The sequence below is a fragment of the Macaca nemestrina genome, unplaced genomic scaffold (assembly GCF_043159975.1).
Source record: "Macaca nemestrina isolate mMacNem1 unplaced genomic scaffold, mMacNem.hap1 Scaffold_44, whole genome shotgun sequence".
NCBI lineage: Eukaryota > Metazoa > Chordata > Mammalia > Primates > Cercopithecidae > Macaca > Macaca nemestrina.
Genome location: NW_027257673.1, coordinates 136125 through 156202, shown reverse-complemented (window position 1 = coordinate 156202; position 20078 = coordinate 136125). Strand labels below are relative to the sequence as shown.

Sequence of the window (20078 nt, the reverse complement as noted above, 5' to 3'; positions counted from 1 at the left end):
ATATTGAACAGACATGCATGTAGCATATGACCCATGTTCACTTTGGGGTGGAGACTTAACATTTAAATGTATTACAATTAGGTCCTATATGTCAACAGGTCTTTTCAGGGCATGAAGGCACACAAGTGTGCAGCCTCTGTAAACCAGCCAGAGACACTCCATGGTTGGTGGTGTTATCAGGAAGTTATGGCTGGTAGAGCAGGGGTTCAGTAAGTCAGTAGGTGGTGGAGCTGGACATTGTTTTAATCTTGTCCATCTCGACGCAAGTGGTTGTTTAGCTGCTAGAGTAAAAGAAAAGCCTTGTGGCCCTTAGAACACAGTTTATTCTCTAGGCGTAGGGTTAGTGACTTCACCCTTGCCTGGCATGGCCTTAAGTCCTGTTTATAATTTGGTGTTTTATTGCCACAGAGTCTGTTCTGTCAGTCTTCTGATCTCTATGTTAACATTAATGCTGGTCTAAACCCCAAAAGGCAGGGGGTATAATGAGGTGTGCCTGACCTCCCACCCCATTATGACTAGAACTAAATTTTAAAGATTTTCCTGAGGTCCCCTTGGCCAAGACGGGGTCCATTCATTTGGTGGGGGCTTAGGATTTTAAAGTTGACAGTGTCTAGGTCAAGGGTTTTGGTTTGCCTGCTTGTTTGCTGTGCCTGTGATGTGCAATTGCCCGACTCCCATTTGATGGAAAGGCCACTTTTCCTCCCATGAGTTGCTTTCGCATGCTTGTCAAAAACCAGCTGGGTGCATTTGTTTTCTATCTTTTTTCTGTTCTGTAGATCATCTCCCTCTGTCCATACCACACGGTCTTTACTAGCTATTTAATGTGTTGAAATAGGGGTAACTCAATTCTTGTTTTAAATTCTTCATTTAATATTTCATCATCAACATTTATCTCATCTAAAACAAAACAAAACAAATTCACACAGTGTACGGTGTGGATGTACTGGAGTTTATTTAACCCAGCCCCTCTTAATGAATGGCTATCAACCCCTACACCAGTTTTTTTGTTATTATAGTAAATAATGCTGAAATCTTTTCAAACGATTTTTAAAGTTTATTTTAATTGACAAATCATAATTGTATATATTTATGGGATACAATGTGATGTTTCGATATATGTATACATTGGTGGGACAATTACTTTAAGCTAATTAAGATATCCATCACCAACTCATCTATTTTTTGTGGTAAGAATATTTAAAATCTTCTATTTTAGGAATTTTGACATATATAATGCATTAACTACAGTCACCGTGTCATGTGGATCACTAAAACGTATTCCTCTTGTCTAACTGAATCCTTGTACCCGTTGACCAACGTCTCCCCGCTCCTGCCCTTCCCCCGGCCTCAGGTAGCCTCCATTCTACTCTCCGTTTCTATGAGTTCAGCTATTTTCAGATTCCACGTACAGGAGAGACCAAGTGGTATTTGTGTCTGTGCCTGGCTTACTTTGCTTAGTACAATGGCCTTCACGTTCATCCATGTTGTCGCCAATGGCAGGATTTCCTTTTATTCAAAGGCGGGATAGTACCGCATGGTGTACATGCACCGCATTTTCTTTATTTGTTCACCCACTGGTAGATGCTTAGGTTGCTTCTGTATCTTGGCTACTGTGAATGAAATCAATATTCTTATCACCCGCGTATTTGCAGAATTGATCTCCACAGTCATTTGTTATCTTTGGACTTTGCTTGTGTATTTTGTTCAAACGTTATGTTGTCAAGCTGATCAATCATTTCCTTGATGGCTTCTGGGTTTATTTTGTGGTTTAGAAAGGCTTCCCCACTTCCAAAAGACAGAATAAAAGCGATTCACCCACGTTCTCCCTTTCACAGTTTCAACTTCAGGGTCTCTCCCGCCTCAAAACTTTCGAATACGCTGGGAGCCCGGGACCCCGCTGCGCTGGGAAGATGAGGCAGGGCGCCGGTCCCGGGGGGGTCTCCGGAAACGTTCCCGGTTAGCGGAGAAGATCGCCCATCCCGGAGCCGCGTGGGCGGTCTGTCCTAGCCGGTAGCAGTCTCTCGGAGCCTAACGGTGGTTAGGAAAAATTTTCAAGTCCCCTTCGGCTGCGGGGTCGCACCATTCTAGGCCGTGCCAACTGAGAGCTCCTCTGTCCGCCCCCGGCTGAGAAACGCGATACCAGGTGGTCCGGGACTTGGAGAGGCCTCTACCGCCAGCTATGCCGATCCGATCCGCGGCTGCTCGCACCGGCTGTCGGGCGCCACCTGGCTGCACTGTTTAGGTTTTCTCTCCTGCGCTCTGGAGAAGCCGGCAAGAAAGGGGATTTGGCCACAGAGTGCTGTGCAGAGTTCAGGCGACTGGCAGCACTGGCAGGATGAGCCCAGCTTTGCCCGGTGTACTCTTCGTCCTTTCGTCGGAGATTAAACCTGCAGGTCAGCGTTGGAGGCGCGCTCTTAAACTCGGAGTGCTGTGGCCTGAGCTGATCAACTAGTGCACGCAGGAATCGATGGGCCTTCCGAGAGTATGAATGGGGGATGGGGTACCCCGCCCGGACGCCGACTGGTTTGGGGCCTTGTCCTCAGGCCTTCCATTACACCCATTATCTCTGAGCCCCGCCCCGGAGGTGAGGACCGGCCCGCCTGTTCCAGGAGGACTGCAAAGGGTAACATGGGACCGTCCGTGGCCACGCGTGGGTCGTGATCATCCGATTTGAGCTTTACACCTTTTTCGGAGTCTTGTCTCGGAGGTGGAGACTGGCTTGGGCAGTACGAGAAAAACGGGGAAGGCGCAGTGGATTTAGCTGCGGCCTGCATAATGAGATATTGTGTTTGGACTTTGAGGCCCTACCCTCCCCACCGGGGAAGAGCCTGCAGCCTCTGGCTCCGAGATAGAGGGGTGACCAGATGTCCGACGGATGATCTTTGTTAGAGTTGCTGGGTCGATCGGCCTTTTCTGCAGTTTTGATGTGTCCTCAGAAAGTTGATCAGATCGACCAGCAGCCCAACCCAGCAGATGGGCAACTAGAATTTGGGAGAGGGGAAGGGAGTAAGGGAAGGGGAGATGGGCGTGGGGGGAGGCCTGTGGGGAGGTGAGGAGGGAAGGGTAGGGGCAGGGGGATGGGGGAACCTGAGGTTTATATAGCAATAGTAATTGTTATAAGCAAGTATTATAAACAAATAATAATTTACTTACATTTAAAAACTATATGAATATAAATAATATAAATTTATAGAATCATAAGTATAAATTATACTTTATAAATACTAAATCTACATAAATAGTGATTAGATATAAACAGTTATAGTTCTGAAGAGGACGCAGGAGGGGTTTTCGGTCCGCAGAAATTTCTAAATGCCCCTGGGGAGGCTGAGGCAGGCCCACTTCGGTGAATTTTGAAGTCCACTCTGGGTGGGGATCTGGCCCGGGAGGCGCTGGGGAGTCTGTCCCCAGCCCGGCAGCTGTCCCTGGCCCCGGGCGCTTCCCCCCCAATTTTCCAAGGCTTCTTTTGGCTGCCAGGGATCTCACGGTTCCACTCATGCCTGCCAGGGAGCCCCGAGGTGGGAATGCGAACCGAGGTGGACCCGGACGAGGCCTGGCGTCCTGCCGGCCGGCGAGCTGGCGATCCAGATCCCTCCGGCTGGCTTTCAGGCTGGTTGTCTGGCGACACCTGGCGGCCGCCTTTATATATAGAAGCCTCAAGCACCTGTTCCTTTCTGTAACTCAGGACGCTATCTAAGCTTCAATTATCTGGCCCTTCTCGTGGTCTATACTTTGTGGGATTCCTGTGCATACAGACGTAATTAAAATTGTTTTTCTCCTATTAGCCTGTCGTGTCAATTTAATTCCTAGCCCAGCCAAAGAACCTAGAAGGGGAAGGGGAAGCCATTTTTCCCTCCACTACCTGCTTTTCAAGATCCCACTTTCTTGGAACCACTTCAGAGTTAGCCCTCTGTAAATACTTGTCAGTACTCATCTTTTCAATGTTTTCACCTGACATTCCCTCTTTATTTCACTCCTATGTCTCCCAGCAGGTTGCTCAAGAAACTCTCCCTTGCTATGGACACTGCTGACTTCTGTAAAATATGTTTACAGGAGGCCATTGGTTTGGACTGAGTTTCTGCACTAGGCCCAACAGGCTGAGATGGAGCAGGGACCCCTATTAGAGGCCTGCTGGGCCTCCTCCAAGTGTGGAAACAAAAGAAAATCTTGATTTCCTTCAAGGGAAATTGCAGGCACCTAGCTGGCCTTGAGAAGTAGATGAGCCACCTGATAAGCAAGAGGGAATCATAGCTTCAAGTAATAACCACTCAAGTAAGTCAGAGCCACAAGGTGTTTGGTCCCCTATTGAAACTAAAGATCACATCTTAGCATATGTCCCTAAATTGTTTTTCGGCAGACCCACCTCAGATGGAAAATACTGACCATCATCACAGAGACCTCAGATGACAGGGGAGCTGAGGGCTGCGCTCTGACGGCTGCTCTTTGTTCTAAATTTCTTTCTCATGGGCCTGGAGAGAGTCATGCCCATAAGCCAGACCTTAACATTGCTTTCTGCTGACCCCAAGTTTTTAGAGAAAGCCTGGCTTCCTTAACCAATTGCAATCAAAGAATCCTGAAGCCACCTATGACCTGCAAGCCCCTTGCTTCAAGAGCTTCCACCTTTTTGGGCCAAACCAAGGTATACCCTCTGTATTGATTTATGGTTTCCCTGTAACTTCTGCTTTCCTGAAATGTTCCCCTGCCTTTAAAATCCCTTGCTTGTAAACCATCCAGGAGATTGGGTCTGAAGCGTAAGCTGCCCCATTTTCCTTGCTTGGTGTCCTGCAAGTTAACACCTTCCTTTCTCCTGCTGCAAACCTCAGTGTGTGTGTTTGGTTTTACCGCACAGGGCAAGCCGACCCAGGTTGAGTTCAGTAACAAGATTAGACTGGAATGGAGTTCCTCGTGCGAAAGTTCCATCTTTCCAAACCAAAACTAAGTTGTTGATCTGACCTTCTGAGAAGTCAGGACACAGAGAGATAAAAGGCAAATCCCCAACAGGCCAGGTTTAGCCAGCATGATAAGCAGTCCCTCCCGTCTGCTTTAATGTTTACAAGGAAAGTAACTTTGCAACCAATCCGTGTTTTGTTCTCTGTTTCTGCTTCAGCCTTTTCTATCCATAAAGCCCATCTCCCCCGCTCTGCTGGGAGGAACGCTCAGTCTGTTTTATGGAATGAAGTGTTGCCTGATTCTAGAATAGGAAATAAAGTCAATTAGGATATTTAAACTAAATCTGTTGTGCTTTTGTCTTTTGACAGTTCTATGATGGAAAATCTAATGGCCACTTTCCATTTACCACGTCCAAGGAGCAGTCCAGGTAAGTGGCTCCCTTTTGTTTCCATCTTGCTCCTGGCTTCTGATGCTGATGTTTCTCCTTCTGGAACGTCCTGCCTTTCTGGATGCTCCTCCCCAATTTTTGCCAGTGCGCTCACAACCCCTGCTTGGGATTTAAAATCTGAAGTGCGTCATAACTCACCCCTGGACTCTGTTATTCTTTTATTGGTATGCTGGAAAAAAAGAACCCCAAGCCCTCCAGGTGACCAAATTGATTTTTAATGCATTAATTATTAACTCTATTCTTACAACCTCCAGATTTTATCTCCACTCAGAATTATATGTACAGCTGCCTAGCTGATTTCCAGACTGAAATGCCTCTTTGACATTACATATTAAAACTGATCCCGCTCTATAGTCTAGGTCGTCTTCCTTGACTTGGCTGTGACCCAGACTTACTGTCTAAATAAATGGTGTGACGGCTCACCTAGGGACCCCATTCCAGACTCTAGAAGAGTTTCTTCAGCCTGTATCCCCCCAAGTCATAAACAGTCCATTACTGAGTCCTATTCATTCTTCCTATGTATCTCTCCGAAGCCTTCCCTCCATTTCCACAATGACCCCAACTGTTTCACCATTTGCTCCTCGAAGAACATCTGGATTTGTTTCTGGCTTTTGGCTATGAGGAATAAGCCTGCTGAGAATATTCAGCTCCAGGATTTTGTATGAATGTAAGTGCTTTAGGGGTGGGGCGGGACCCTGCAGGCCATCCCTCGGTTGGATGATTCTCTAGAGGGACCCAGAGAACTCCACCAAGCTGACCTAAGCCCCCGAAAGTCAAACAGATACTGCGTGGCCCAATGCCTGCACCATAGCTCACTTGTTGGAATAAACTGCCCAAGAAAAAAGGGGGTACATGTTACATTATCAGAGGCATCCTTGGTGGATCCTGGAGACGTGGACAGTACCTGTAGTCATGAAGCTGACAACTGGAAGAAGCCCGTCTGGTTCAACCCCTGTCTGGCATATTCCTTCCTTCTCCATCCTCACTTTCTACCCCTCACAGGGACAGATAATTTACAGCTTACCGAGCCAGGCCACTGCACTTTTGGACAACTCTACTAAATGGATTTTCCTCATGCCATTGCATAACTGCTGCCTGCCACCAGAGCCTTAGAAATGTATGGTTTTCCATCAAGCACTCATGGAACACGTCACTGTGGGCACTTCTAGGGGGGTTCATGATGGATCCTCCAAGATCAACTAAATATAAAACAAGCTCCCAGGTAACAGAACCATTTCAGCTGTTAAATAAAATCATCTGTGTTAACCTAGTTTAATTATGGGGGACATCTCTCCCAAAGTGTGTATGTGTGAGACCCTGTCTCACTCTGTCATCTAGGCTGGAGTGCAGTGGTGCCATCACAGCTCACTGCAGCCTCAACCTCCCAGGCTCAAGCAATCCTCCCACCTCAGCTTCCTGAGTAGCTGGGACTATAGATGAATGCCACTATGCCCAGCTAATTTTTAAAAAACTTTTTGCAGAGGCAGGGTTTCGCCATGTTGCTCAGGCTGGTCTCCAACTCCAGGGCTCAAGCAATTTGCCTGCCTTGGCCTCCCAAGGTATTGAAATTACAGCATGAGCCACTGTGCCTCCAACATAATAATTTTTTGTTTAAAGAATAGTTGGTATTTGTGGGCCAGGTATCGTGGCTCATATCTGTAATCCCAGCACTTTGGGAGGCAAAGACAGGTGGATCCCTTCAGGTCAGGAGTTCAAGACCAGCATGGCCAACATGGTGAAACCCTGTCTCTACTGAAAGTACAAAAATTAGCCAGGTGTGGCGTGCACGTGTAGTCCCAGCTAATCGGGAGGCTGAGGCAAGCAGATTGCTTGAACCCAGGAGTCAGAAGTTGCAGTGAGTGGAGATCGAGCCACTGCACTCCAGCCTGGGTGACAGAGCAAGACTCTGTCAAAAAAAATAGTTGCTATTTTAGCCTTTCTTTCTGAAATCATGGCTAGTGGCCTCATTCATCTGTTGAGGTTTTATATGAAAACAAAACCTTATATCATTGTGTGGAGAAACGTGCTGACCTTCTTTGTTGTGGGGTGAAAATGGCTTCAGCACACCCAGCAGCTGTTTTGCGTTCTCAAGAAGGGAGGCCCAAAGTAGTCCAATCGTAATAGGGTCTCTCAGAAACCCAGCCCAGCTACTCCCCTCCTTCGGGGGAGTTTGTGACCTTGCTACTCACAGCGTGGTCTATGGACCAGCAGCACTGGGGTTACCTGAAGCTTGTGTGAAATGCGGCATCCCAGGCCTGCTGCACCACGTGCATCAAAAGCAAACGTGTTCTTCCTATTGCTGAGAGACAGGAGGGATGGCAGCACAGGAGCAAAGCCAGCACTGTGATTGCCGTTAGGGACAGTGCCAGAGCACCCAGTCCCGAGCCCCACCATCGCCACCCCTTTTCCTTAATTACAGAATTCACTTGAAATTAAAAATCCCTGCTTCCTAAATACCCACCCTCTCCTCTGGCTTTCTTTTTAGCTGAGTTGGCTGCTCTCGCCTCTTCTTTCACCCGCTCCTGGCAGCACAGCAATCCCTGCAAGTTACTCGGACCCTCAGGACTCATCATTCAAGTGCAGTGGAGGACCATGAAGATGGCAGGGAAAACCAAAGGAAGCTCAGGGGGCCCATCGTGGTCTCTCCTTGGTGCCAGTGTTAGAAGGAAGAATTGGCGCTCACTCGGTCCTGCTGTGTGTGGGAGTCTCTTCCGCACCCGGCCCTATCTTGTCAATCATCACCACTTGGTTGAGCATTTCCAGACTTTGTTCCCAGGCTTTGTTTCCTGGCCCTTGACAATAAACAGAACAGTCTCCCTGAGCCTTTCACACCACATAGACCCCTCAGGATGAATTGCTCGAGCAGCTCCTGCTGATGCTGGGCCTTGGAAAGAGGGGGCCAGTGGGGAGGGCCCACCCCTGAGCTGAGAGCTCCCTTTATGAAGGCAAGTCCAAACCCTAGCGATTTGGGGGTCAGCAGGGGAGAGAGCAGGGCTGAAGGCGTAGAGGGGGCACCCTGCACTTCATGCCTGGGGCAATGCAACAACAAAGGTGTCAGGCATGTGGACACACGCCTAGAGGAAGAGTGCTGTGCACCCTCAAAGCCTGGTCTGAGGATCAGCAAACCAGCCTCTCTGGGAAGCTTGTTGGAAAGGCCAACTCTCAAGCCCCTCCCCACCCCTGGTGCACCAGAACCTTCAGTCTGACCTAGCCCTGGGTGACTCCCCTGCTCCTGACATCTGGGAGGAGCTGCCTGCAGTACTGGCTGTCAATCTGCCTGATTGTCAGCACCACCTGGAGAGCCGGAGGAGTTCTGAAAAGACAGATCTCTGGGCGCTTCCATCTCTGGGATTGTGACTCAGTAAGTAAGGGGTGAGGCACAATCATTTATATCTGTGTTTTTAAAGCTCCCCCAGTGTTCTGGATGCTTAGCCAGGCTTGGGACCCTCTCTCTGCTCTTTGGGTATCTTACAGGTAAGAAAGATGTCATTGTAAGCTTTTGTCCTGGAAACACATTCATTCCAAACATATGGAAAGAACTTACTAGGCCGTGTGTGGTGGCTTATGCCTGTAATCCCAGAGCTTTGGGAGTTCGAGGTGGGCGGATCTCTTGAGCCCAGGAGTTTGAGACCAGCCTTGACCTCCTTGACTTCTGGGGAGTTGATGAGGGACCTGGACACTGTCACAGTGGTTTTTTGTTTCCCTTTGTGTACAGTTCTGAGTTCATTAATTATGTATCAGGGTTTGGAATAAGCTCATATAAATATTTCAGGTCCTAAAATAGCTGTGACAGTGTCACTGATCTGCCCCTGAGCTGAACATCCACTCCCCCCACTGCCATTTTAATCCTCCAGTCACATGAGGGAGGATAGAAGTCTGTGTGAACGTCTTTCTCACTCGTGTTCAAAGATCATATCTGCCTGTCTCATCTGTCAAGAGTGTAGATTTTGTTGTAATGGTGGATTCAAAATAGACAAAACATGTGGTCATTGTACTTGGCAAACAGCTTTTCACGTCAGGATGCTTCCGCCCCCGGCTCAGGGCTGGTCCAACTGTGTGATGAATGTGGCTCAGTGCAGGTGCCCAGTCTGCCGCCCTCAGCCCCACGGCTGCAGTGTTAGAATAGCCGTGCCATGGGCACACAGTGCTGGTGACATGGGGAATGTGGAATAACAAATACTTAATCCACATGTGCTTATAGAAAAAACTTTATACAATAAAAACAGCCAATTGTTAGATTTACATCTTTTTCTGTCACTATATATAAAAGGAATCAAGAATTTTCATGCCGCTTCCAGGTATTCTTGAGACTGGTATATCGTTTCTTTTTGAAAAGTGCATTATTGCATAACAACACCTAGATAAATATATTTTTATATTTTTATGTATTTATAAGTATATTTTAGCTGAAAAATATCAATAGTATACATAGCTTATAGCACAGTTTGGGAATTATTGATATATATGGTAATAATGCATTGTTGGGGATGATTTAAAATTATATTAGGATATTAGGAGCCCAATATAGCAATCCAAATTGAGATCCTCTTGTCTAGTATCCTGTAAAATGGCAAAATATCAAATCTAGAAAACAGATAAGAAATGAATTTTAAGATAAAGATACAACAGATTTTCTATTTTTACAAAATCATTATTTATTTTCAAAAATATGTTTTAGAATTCAAGTTGTTAATTTAAAAAGTACTTATTTCATAATACAGTGAACAAAACTGGCTGTTAGAGAAAACACCTCATCTTGCTGTCCCCAAATCTTGCAGCTTTTCAAAGTTTCAGAATTTTGTAAAATATTTTGAATAGCCCAGACTTTCTGATAATGGGTATAGCCTTTCAAAGTAGTAGAATTGACAAGCTTTTAATTTAGCCAATCTTATTTTATAAAGTGTTGACTTTTCACTGTAGACTAATAGCAAACAGTTTGTAAAGAAATGTAAATTAAAAATGTAAATAAATAAAATAGGTTTATTAGTTTTCAAAAAATTTATTTAAAAGGAAGGGGCAATGTTGAATGGAGTAAGGAAGTATTTGAAAATGTATTTTGTGAAAGAAATCAATGCACGTGCGCACGCGCACACACACACACACACACACACACAGCCCTCAAAAGCAGAACTCCAACAATGCAGCTGTTGTTCCTTTGCAGCAATGTTTACCTCACCTTGAGTGAGGACCATGCTGCTTAAAAGTGTAACTTTCAAATGTAAACTTAAACACCTTGTAAACACCTTGCCTATGTGCAAACTTAAACACCTTGCCTATGTCTGGTGATTAAAAACTAAGTTCTACTCAGCTCATGTAATGCCCCTGACCTCCAGCAGACAGAGATTCTAGGTTATTCCTTGTGGGCAAATGTGTCCGTGGATCACTGGATCAGGGACTGTTGAATAAGATGTGTGTCCCTCTCTACATGTCATGGTTTGTAGAGATCAAAATTTTGCCTGAGAACTCCCTGGGCGATGTCATCTCCAGCTATGAGCTCCAGGGCAATGCTGTCTGGGATGAGGGTCTGGGGTGACCTGAGCTCCTGGAGAAAGCTGGGTGTACTTAAGCACTCTATGAAGACTGTATGTGGTGGCAACGCTGTTGGAGTACCCCATGGGTAGCCTAGAAAAGAAGTACCATGTCCCATTGCAGGTGAAGGTGAATTAGGGCAGAGAGGCTATTGAAGTAGGCACAGAACAGAACATGATAGCCGCATCTAAAACAGTAAAATCTTTACCAGTTGTTGATTGGATGGGGTCAGTAAGTTCTTTAATACTGGCTATTGGGTATAGGGGCCTTAATGAAAGGATTACAATCTTAAGGTTGCAGTAAACCACCGTGAAGCACCATTTATTTTTTTCCAGGCTTAAGCACAGGCAAGATTGAGCTGTCAATTGGAGAAGCAGTGGAGAGAACCACCCTTTTATTAATAAGGTTTTACATATTAAGTTTTAAACTTGAAGGTCCTATACATCTGAATTGGGTCTCTCCCAAAATTACATATTGAAGCCCTTACCCCCGGTACCTCAGAATGTGCCCGTATTTACAGATACAGCCTTTAAAGGGTGTGATTAAGTTAAAATGAGACCATTAAGGTGGGCCCTAATCCAACATGACAGGTGTCTTTATAAAAGAAGCAATTTGGAGACATAAAGAGACTTCAGTGCTGGGTGTGCCCATAGGAAAGGTCATCTCGGGTCAAGAGAGAGGCCTCAGAGAAACCAAATCCCCCACACCTCAGTCTTGGAATTCCAGCCTCCAGAACAGTGAGGAAATACATTCTGATTGTTAAAATCACCCAGGCTCTGGCAGCCCTAGCAGACCAACACATCTGGCTATAACTTGCAGAGTCATATGAACTATTTTAACTGGGGATCTACAAGGTCCAATTTGTCTCACAGTCATAGTCATAGTCATATTATTTTAACTGGGGACCTCCAAGGTCCAAGCCAATTTATAAGTGCCAAAGACTTAATTGAATCATATTTATTATTCACTGTGTTAGAGCATATTTTAGGGCAATGAGTATTATGCCTATGCGAAATTTAGGCAAAGCTACAGTTAAAATAAAGCATGTCTATTTTTCCTCTATAGTTATTTTGCCAGGATTACAGGCATTGCAGTGTTCATCACAGGTATAACTGTAACTTGAGTCCCAGCATTGGCTAAGTTCATGAAGCTTTGTCAATTGGTGCATTTTAGCATTTGTTAATCTGGAGCCCATGCTGTACGGGCACAAAAGACAATCAGGGCCCTTTTTATCTCTTTGTTATATAAATCCTTATAGTAAATTTTGTGTTTCCAATTGGGTCAAGTTATGGACCTTTGTTTCATTACATATTTATGTTACTGGGAAGGGGTCCTGATCCAGACCCCAACAGAGAATTCTTGGATCTCGTGCAAGAAAGAATTTGAGGCGAATCCATGAAGTGAAAGCAAGTTTATTAGAGAAAGCAAAGGAATGAAAGAATGGCCACGCCATAGGCAGAGCAGTGGCATGGGGTGCTCAACTGCTTGTACTTATCGTTACTTTTTGATTATATACTAAACAAGGGGTGGATTATCCATGAGTCTTCCAGGAAAGGTGTGGGCAATTCCTGGAATTGAGGGTTTGTCCCCCTTTTAGACCATATAGGGTAACTTCCTGACATTGCCATGGCATTCCTAAACTGTCATGATGCTGGTGGGAGTGTCTTTTAGCATGCTAATGCATCATAATTAGCATACAATGAGTAGTGAGGACAACCAGACATCACTTTCATCACCATCTTTGTTGTGGCTGGCTTCTTTGCCGCAACCTGTTTTATCAGCAAGGTCTTTGTGACCTGTATCTTGTGCCGACTTCCTATCTCATCCTGTGACGTAGAATGCCTACCTTCCTGGGAATGCAGCCCAGTAGGTCTCAGCCTCATTCAAGATTCTCCAGGCTTAAGGGTGGGGCCTAAATTACCCAGGACCTATTCAAGATGGAGTTGCTCTGGTTCAAACACCTCTGGTATTTATATTAAAATATATAGACTTTTATTTTGGTGTCTAGGCCTGCCCTCTCCCTCATTTCTGGGCTTCTGGCTGCCTAAAGCTGAGGTTTTGAGTTACTGTCTCTGGCTGACAACTCAAAGTGTGGACCTCCTAAGGGATTACAGGAGGCAGGGTGTGGGGTGGGAGTAACAGGCGGCCCAGCCTTTTCCCAGGATCTCCAATCCCCTCCCAGGGAGCCCTGGCAAATTGAGCTCATGTTGTCCATGGCTTATGAGTGAGACCAGATCCAGGACTCGCTGATGGGCCACCTAACTGGACCTGGGCTGTATGCAAACATCCCAACCTGGAGGGCTCCAGCACCACAGTGAAGCCCTTGCCTTTGGCTGATCCCACCACCATCTGCAATCCTTCCCTTTTCTGCATGACACAGCCTAGGGTCTCTGCTAATCCAAAGCACAGGTTTCAGCCATTGCCACCTTTAATTCCTCCTGGAAGAGAAGCAGCCCAGAAAATCAGCAACCTGGGGAGGACCAGGGGCAGGGCAGAGGCCACAAGGACAGCCAAGGTGCCTGCCAGTTCCTACCTAACATGAAGATGAAAACCACCAATTCCAGAACAGCCCCCAGTGTGGCCCTGTGGCTCCCCTATGGCATCAGCAGCAGTGTGGGCACCATAAGAAGCCAGTGGCCACCAGGGCACGTCCCCCAAGGACGTCCCTTGAGTTTTTAGTATTTGTTAAAGTTAACCTCATTTGTGGTGCTTTGCTTCAGAAGGATTATTTCTGGTGCATGATGAGGTGCGAATTTCTGATGAAAGCTTCCCCACTTTCTAGGCGTTCATGGGGTTTTTAGTGAGGATGCATTTTCTAGTGTCTAATGTTGTGTGACTTCTTGCTGAAAGCTTTCCCACAGCCGCTCCACTGATAAGGCTTCTTACCTGTGTGTATTCTCAAATGCATAGTAAGGGTTGAGAACTGAGAGAAAGCTTTCCCACATTCATTACAACCATAGGGCTTCTCACCTGTATGGCTTCTCACACGCACTGTGAGAGATGAGCTCTGAGAGCTCTGAGCTCTGAGAGAAGCCTTTTCCACAGGCATTGTATTTGTGAGGTTTATCACCTGGATGAATTCTCACATGTAGAATAAGTGATGTTCGCTGAGAGAAGGCTTTTCCACATTCGTTACATTCATAGCGTTTCTCTCCACTGTGAAGGTTCTGATGTTGTATGAGGTACTTCTTCTAAACAAAGGTTGTTCCACATTCACCACATTCCACATTTAAAAGTCTTCTCTCCAATTTGCATTTTGTCATGCTCAGTAAGGTTGGATTTACCACTAAAGGTTTTTCCACACTCCTTACATACAAAGGGCTTCTCTCCTGTGTGAGTTCTCTGGTGTCTGATGAGGTTTGTCTTCTGAATGAAAGCTTTCCTGCAATCTTTACTTTCAAAAGATTTTTCTCCAGTGTGAATTTTCTGGTGCATAAGGAGGTTTTCCTTCGGCTAAAGGATTTTCCACATTCAATACATTCGAAAAGCTTCTCACCGGCATGGGAGTTCTGATGTTTAATGACATACTCCTTTTGGCTAAAGGCTTTTCCACACTTGTTACATTCAAAAGGTTTCTCTCTCATGTGAAAATGCTCATGCTCAGTGAGGTTTGATTTGCGGCTGAAAAATAGCATAGCTTACAGGCAAAGGGGTTTTCCCCACTGTAAATTCTCTGCCAGCTGAGGTGTGACATCTGAATGGAAGCTTTCCCATATTCACAAGGTTTCTCTCCAGTACAAATTTCTTGATGAATGAGGATGGACTTTTGACTTAAGATATTTCCACATCTCTTACATTTATGAGGCTTCTCTGTGTGTGACCTCCTAAATGCAGAGTAAGGGATACGGTTTGAGAGGAAATGTTATCACACACAGTACATTCAATGCTTTCTCTCCAGAAAAATTTTCTGTTATTCAATAAAGTATTGCTATCTTCACTGGTTTCTCTCCAGCATGAATTTGCTGCTTCTCAGTGAGGTTTGTCCTCTAGCTAAGGGCTTGTCAATATTCCTTAGATGCACAGGGTTTCTCTTCAGCATGACTTCTATGTTCAATGCAATGTGGACATCTGAGTAAAAGTTCCCCCACATTCAGTAAATTCATAGGGCTTCTCTCCAGTATGAACACTCTGGTATCAGATGAGGTACAAATGTTTAAACCAAAGGTATTTGCACTTAAAGGGGGTTAATACCATAAGGAGTAAGCTGTGGTAGAGAAGCTCCCAACTAACTCCCTTGATGATTCTTTCCTACACAAGCTCCCTCATGATTTCAGTCCAAGTTGTGATTCAAACTCAAAACTTCAAAAAGGTGTGGCCTTAAAAGAAATAAGGTCTGAGAATAGAGGAAGTATTTTTTCATATATTCAAAGCTCTTTTCCTCAGTCTTTACTGGAAATGGATCAACATGCCCCCCAAGTCCTTGTGCCTGTCTATCTCTTCATCATCTTCTCGGGCTTCTTCTAAAATGGAATATAAAGAACCATAGCACAAAGGAGTTAATTCATAAACTGCCCAGAACCATGGCTGGCACATGGTAAGCCCTTCATCTTGCCTTTGTACTGCCATCACTTTTATTTGTGAAATTTCCCATTACAAGCAATAAAACATCAGACTGTGCTTTTTTGAGATTAACTCTGGTAGCCCATTTCCCAATATGAAAAGCATTTATATTATTAATGCTTCCAACTAAATCATGAGAAAGGAACCCTACTTCAGGTGATCTAGGTAGAAAAATAACATAAATGGGTCCACAAAGCTGAGAGTACTCTTGAAAAATAACCTTTCTATTTCAGAATTTAGCAAGTTGCATAACAAATAATGAAGAATTGTTAAATAGAAGAAAAAGATGACTACATAAATATTAGAAAGTCCACCTGGGATGCCAAAGAAGAAAAATACTGCTCATATTTCTATTTATTTATTTATTTACTTATTTATTTATGAGACAGAATTTCGCTCGTTACCCATGCTGAAGTACAGTGGTGCGATCTCGGCTCACTGCAACCTCCGCCTCCTGGGTTCAAGCCATTCTCCTGCCTCAGCCTCCCATGTAACTGGGATTGCAGGCATGCATCACCACACCTGGTTAAATAATGCTCATATTTAAAAGAAAGAGAATAGACCAACCAACAAGTGCTTCCTCCCAAAACCCCATGAAAATGATAAGAAAGGGGAAAGTGGTACAAACACACAAGAAAAAAAAATACAGAAGAGACACTGGTACACAACAACAGATATTAACAGATTTTTCAATAATGGAAAGGATATGGAAGATTTCAGTGCACAGCAGAGTTATCTGAGGAAACTCAAATAATGAAAATGTACTGCGGAAGAGAACGCCAGTGATTTGTACCACAAAATATCAGAAAGACTCAGAAAATGAAGGGAATTAGGTTTTTCAAAAGGAATAAAAGATGGTGGCTGAAAAAAAGTGTAAGGAGCAGTTGAATACGCAATGTCCTCTCATGAGAAAAAAGGACTGGTCACACCTTTATACGAAATGGAAGTTTATCCTTGCAGAAATTTAATCAGAGCTCAGGAGCATTCAGGAAATGAGATGACAGGAATGAGCTTCTATACGGAAATCAGAGATTAAACCTACATATATGGTAAGACCTGCAGCACCATTCTGCAGATGAAGACAAAAGATGCTGGCAATGAGGTGTATACACCTACGGGCAGGATATAAGAGGATCCTTCTCTGGAGAAACTGAAAAGCCCACAATGAACCTCATTAGCAGCCTGGCCAACATGGTGAAAACCCATCTCTACTAAAAATACAAAAAATTAGCCTGGGGTGGTGGTGTGCATGTGTAGTCCCAGCTGCTTGGGAGGCTGAGACATGAGAATTGCTTGAATCTGGGAGGCAGAGGTTGCAGTGAGCTGAGATTACACCATTGCACTCCAACTCCAGCCTGGGTGACACAACAAGACTTACAAAAACAAAACAAAACAAACAAATAAAACCTCATTAATATGCCCCTCCAAGATGAAAAATGCCACTTTTATTCATATTTCATTGGCTAAAACAAAGGACTTGGCCATGGCTGAGTTCACTGGAGTCAGACAGTATAATCCTTCTGCAAGACGGAGACCAATTATTTTTGTTGTTGTTCTTTGAATATTTCCTCCAATGAGTTTTCTTTTCTTTGTTTTATTTTTTGTTTTGTTTTTGGAACTTCTTTTACTCAGCTTTTTGTTTCCTTGGTGTATCCTCTGAATTTGTCATTGAAACTTCTACCATGAAATGACACTTTTCATTTGTGATCCTATTTTATTGGCCAAGCGAGCACCTAGCCATGACTGAGTTTGCTGGGGTGAGGCAGGCTATGCCTTCTGGAACAAGGTGCCTTCTTGTTCCAGAGATAAATGGTTCACTAAGCATTTCACTTTTCAGTCACTGAAGCCTACCAGATATGAGCATCCAGGTACAAAAGAGCTTATGATCACCTTTTAGTGAGCTGTTAACAAATATTCCACTAATTCCACTAACATGAAAGACATCAAAATCAAGAGAAGAAAACTATGAGGAAATAAAGGCAAGGCCCAGCAAACAACACTAAAACCAATCAGGAATAGGTAAAAGATATTTTGTCAGTTAAACAATAACAGGATTTTGTAAGCAAGAAATGGAAAGGAAAGTTCCCTTAGAAATTAAGACTGTGAGAGAGGGACAAAAAAAAAAAAAAAAAAAAAAAAAAAAAAAAAGATAAAGTGGAGCATATCCACATTCACCAATAAGAAGGCACCTTGTTCCAGAAGGCATAGCCTGCCTCACCCTAGCAAACTCAGTCATGGCTAGGTGCTCACTTGGCCAATAAAATAGGATCACAAATGATAAGTGTCATTTATGGTAGAAGTTTCAATGACAAATTCAGAGGATACACCAAGGAAACAAAAAGCTGAGTAAAAGAAGTTCCAAAAAACAAAACAAAACAAAAAAAAACAAAGAAAAGAAAACTCATTGGAGGAAATATTCAAAGAACAAAAAAACTGCCTCTACTGTAAGTCAAAGGGCCCACTTGAGTGAGAATAAGACCCATACCTAGACACATTACCATACATTTCAAAACAGAAAATATGGAGGTTATAAATGTTCTCAGAAAGAAAGAACAAGGCTGGACATGGTGGCTCACACCTGCAATCCCAACACTTTTGGAGGCCAAGGTGGGAGAATCTCTTGAGCCCAGGAATTTAAGACCAGGCTTGACAACATAGTGAGACCCCATCTCTACAGAAAAAAAAAGTAGAGTTTCTGAGACCAAACAGTCTAAGAACAGCTGCTCAAAATATTCATTCAGCAAATACTCGTCTCCTTACCATGTGCATAGCACAGTTCTAGGCTCTAGGGATAAACAGTATTGAACAACATTGGTATCTTCTGCTCTCATCAAGTTTACATTCTAGTGGAAATAAGAATAGAGATGGTTTGTTAAAAAGCAATCCAGGTATAGTGGCTCCCGCATCTAATCCCAACACTTTGGGAAGATGAAGCAGACAGATCACTTGAGGTCAGGAGTTTGAGACCAGCCAGGCCAACGTAGTGAAACCCTGTCTCCACTAAAAATAAAAAATTAGCCATGGCACGGTGCGGTGCTCGTGCCTGTAATCCCAATGCTTTGGGAGGCTGAGGTGGGCGGATCACCTGAGGTAAGGAGTTCAAGACCAGCCTGGCCAACATGGTGAACCCCATCTCTACTAAAAAAAAAAAAAAAAAAAAAAAATAGCTGGTCTTTGTGGCAGGTGCCTGTAATCCCAGCTACCTGGGAGGCTAAGGCAGGAGAATCACTTGAACCCTGGAGGGGGAGGTTGCAGTGAGCTGAGATCACACCAGTGCACTCCAGCCTGGGTGACAGAGTGAGACTCCATCTCAAATAAAAAAAAAAAAAGTTTTAAGTGCTATGGAAAAAAAATTAGGGAAGTGGTAAATAGTTTCAATTTCAGATAGGATGATCTCTGACAAGGCAAGAATCATGTCAAGACATTAAGATAATGAAATTAAGATAATGATCCTTACAGGTATATGGGGAGAGAACTTTCTTTTGTCTTCTTTCTTTCTTTCTTTCTTTCTTTCTTTCTTTCTTTCTTTCTTTCTTTCTTTCTTTCTTTCTTTCTTTCCTTCTCTTTCTCTCTTTCTTTCTTTCTTTCTTTCTTTCTTTCTTTCTTTCTTTCTTTCTTTCTTTCTTTCTTTCTTTCTTTCTGTCTCTCTCTCTCTCTCTCTCTCTCTCTTTCTTTTTTTTTTTTTTTTGACAGAATTTTGCTCTTGTTGCCCACGCTGTAGTACAATAGCACCATCTTGGCTCATCGCAACCTCCACCTCCCGGGTTCAAGTGATTCTCCTGCCTCAGCTACTCTCTCAAGTAACTGGGATTACAGGCACACACCACCGGGTTCAAGCGATTCTCCTGTCTCAGCTACTCTCCTGAGTTGTTGGGATTACGGGCGTATGCCACCACGCCCAGGTACTTTTGTATTTTTAGTAGAGATGGGATTTCACCATGTTGGTCAGGCTGGTCTCGAGCTCCTGACCTCAGGTATCCACCCGCCTTGGCCTCCCAAAGTGCTGGGATTACAGGCGTGAGCCACCACACGTGGCCTGGAGGAAAAACTTTCTAAGTAGAAATTAAACAAATTCACAGGCCCAGAAGAAGATCCTGCTGAGCCTCAGTGACACTGATACTTATCAAATAGGATGTCCTTCATGTCCTTCTTTGGCTTAGCCTGACCCCCTCCTATGATTTTTTTAATTTACTTTTTAAGAGACAGGGTCTCACTGTTGCCCAGGTTGGAGCACAGTGGCACAGTCATAGCTCAGTATAGCATTGAATTCCTGGGCTCAAAGTGATACTTCTACCCCAGGTTCCTGAGTAGCTAGGAACATAGGCATAGGCCACCACACCCTACTATTTTTAAAAACTTTTCATATAGATGGGGGTCTCATTATGTGACCCAGGCTAGTCTCCAACTCCCAACCTCAAATCAAGCAATCCTCCTACCTCCCCATCTACCTAAATGCTGGGATTTCAGGTGTGAGCTGATATACCTGGTGCTTATCTTTTAACATTTTTAGAATCTATACATCTTCCTGGAAGTGGCTCCCAGAATGTGCTCTCTTTATTTCAGAGATGGAGTCTTGCTCTGTCCCCCAGGCTGGAATGCAGTGGCACCATTTCAGCTCACTGCAACCTCCACCTCCCAGGATCAGGTGATT

General features: G+C 44.3%; 1 long non-coding RNA gene and 1 pseudogene across 1 annotated transcript; one reads left to right on the top strand and one right to left on the bottom strand.

Moving 5' to 3' along the window:
- Positions 1 to 1113: 1113 nt before the first annotated feature.
- On the top strand, positions 1114 to 9186 carry LOC105473128 (uncharacterized). Its single transcript, XR_011618896.1, has 7 exons — positions 1114 to 2584; positions 3990 to 4272; positions 4358 to 4639; positions 5259 to 5317; positions 5872 to 6005; positions 6341 to 6560; positions 7824 to 9186. It is a non-coding gene; the product is annotated as an uncharacterized lncRNA (long non-coding RNA).
- A 4360-nt stretch (positions 9187 to 13546) lies between these two features.
- LOC139361356 (zinc finger protein OZF-like) lies at positions 13547 to 14576 on the bottom strand (annotated as a pseudogene).
- Positions 14577 to 20078: the final 5502 nt, after the last annotated feature.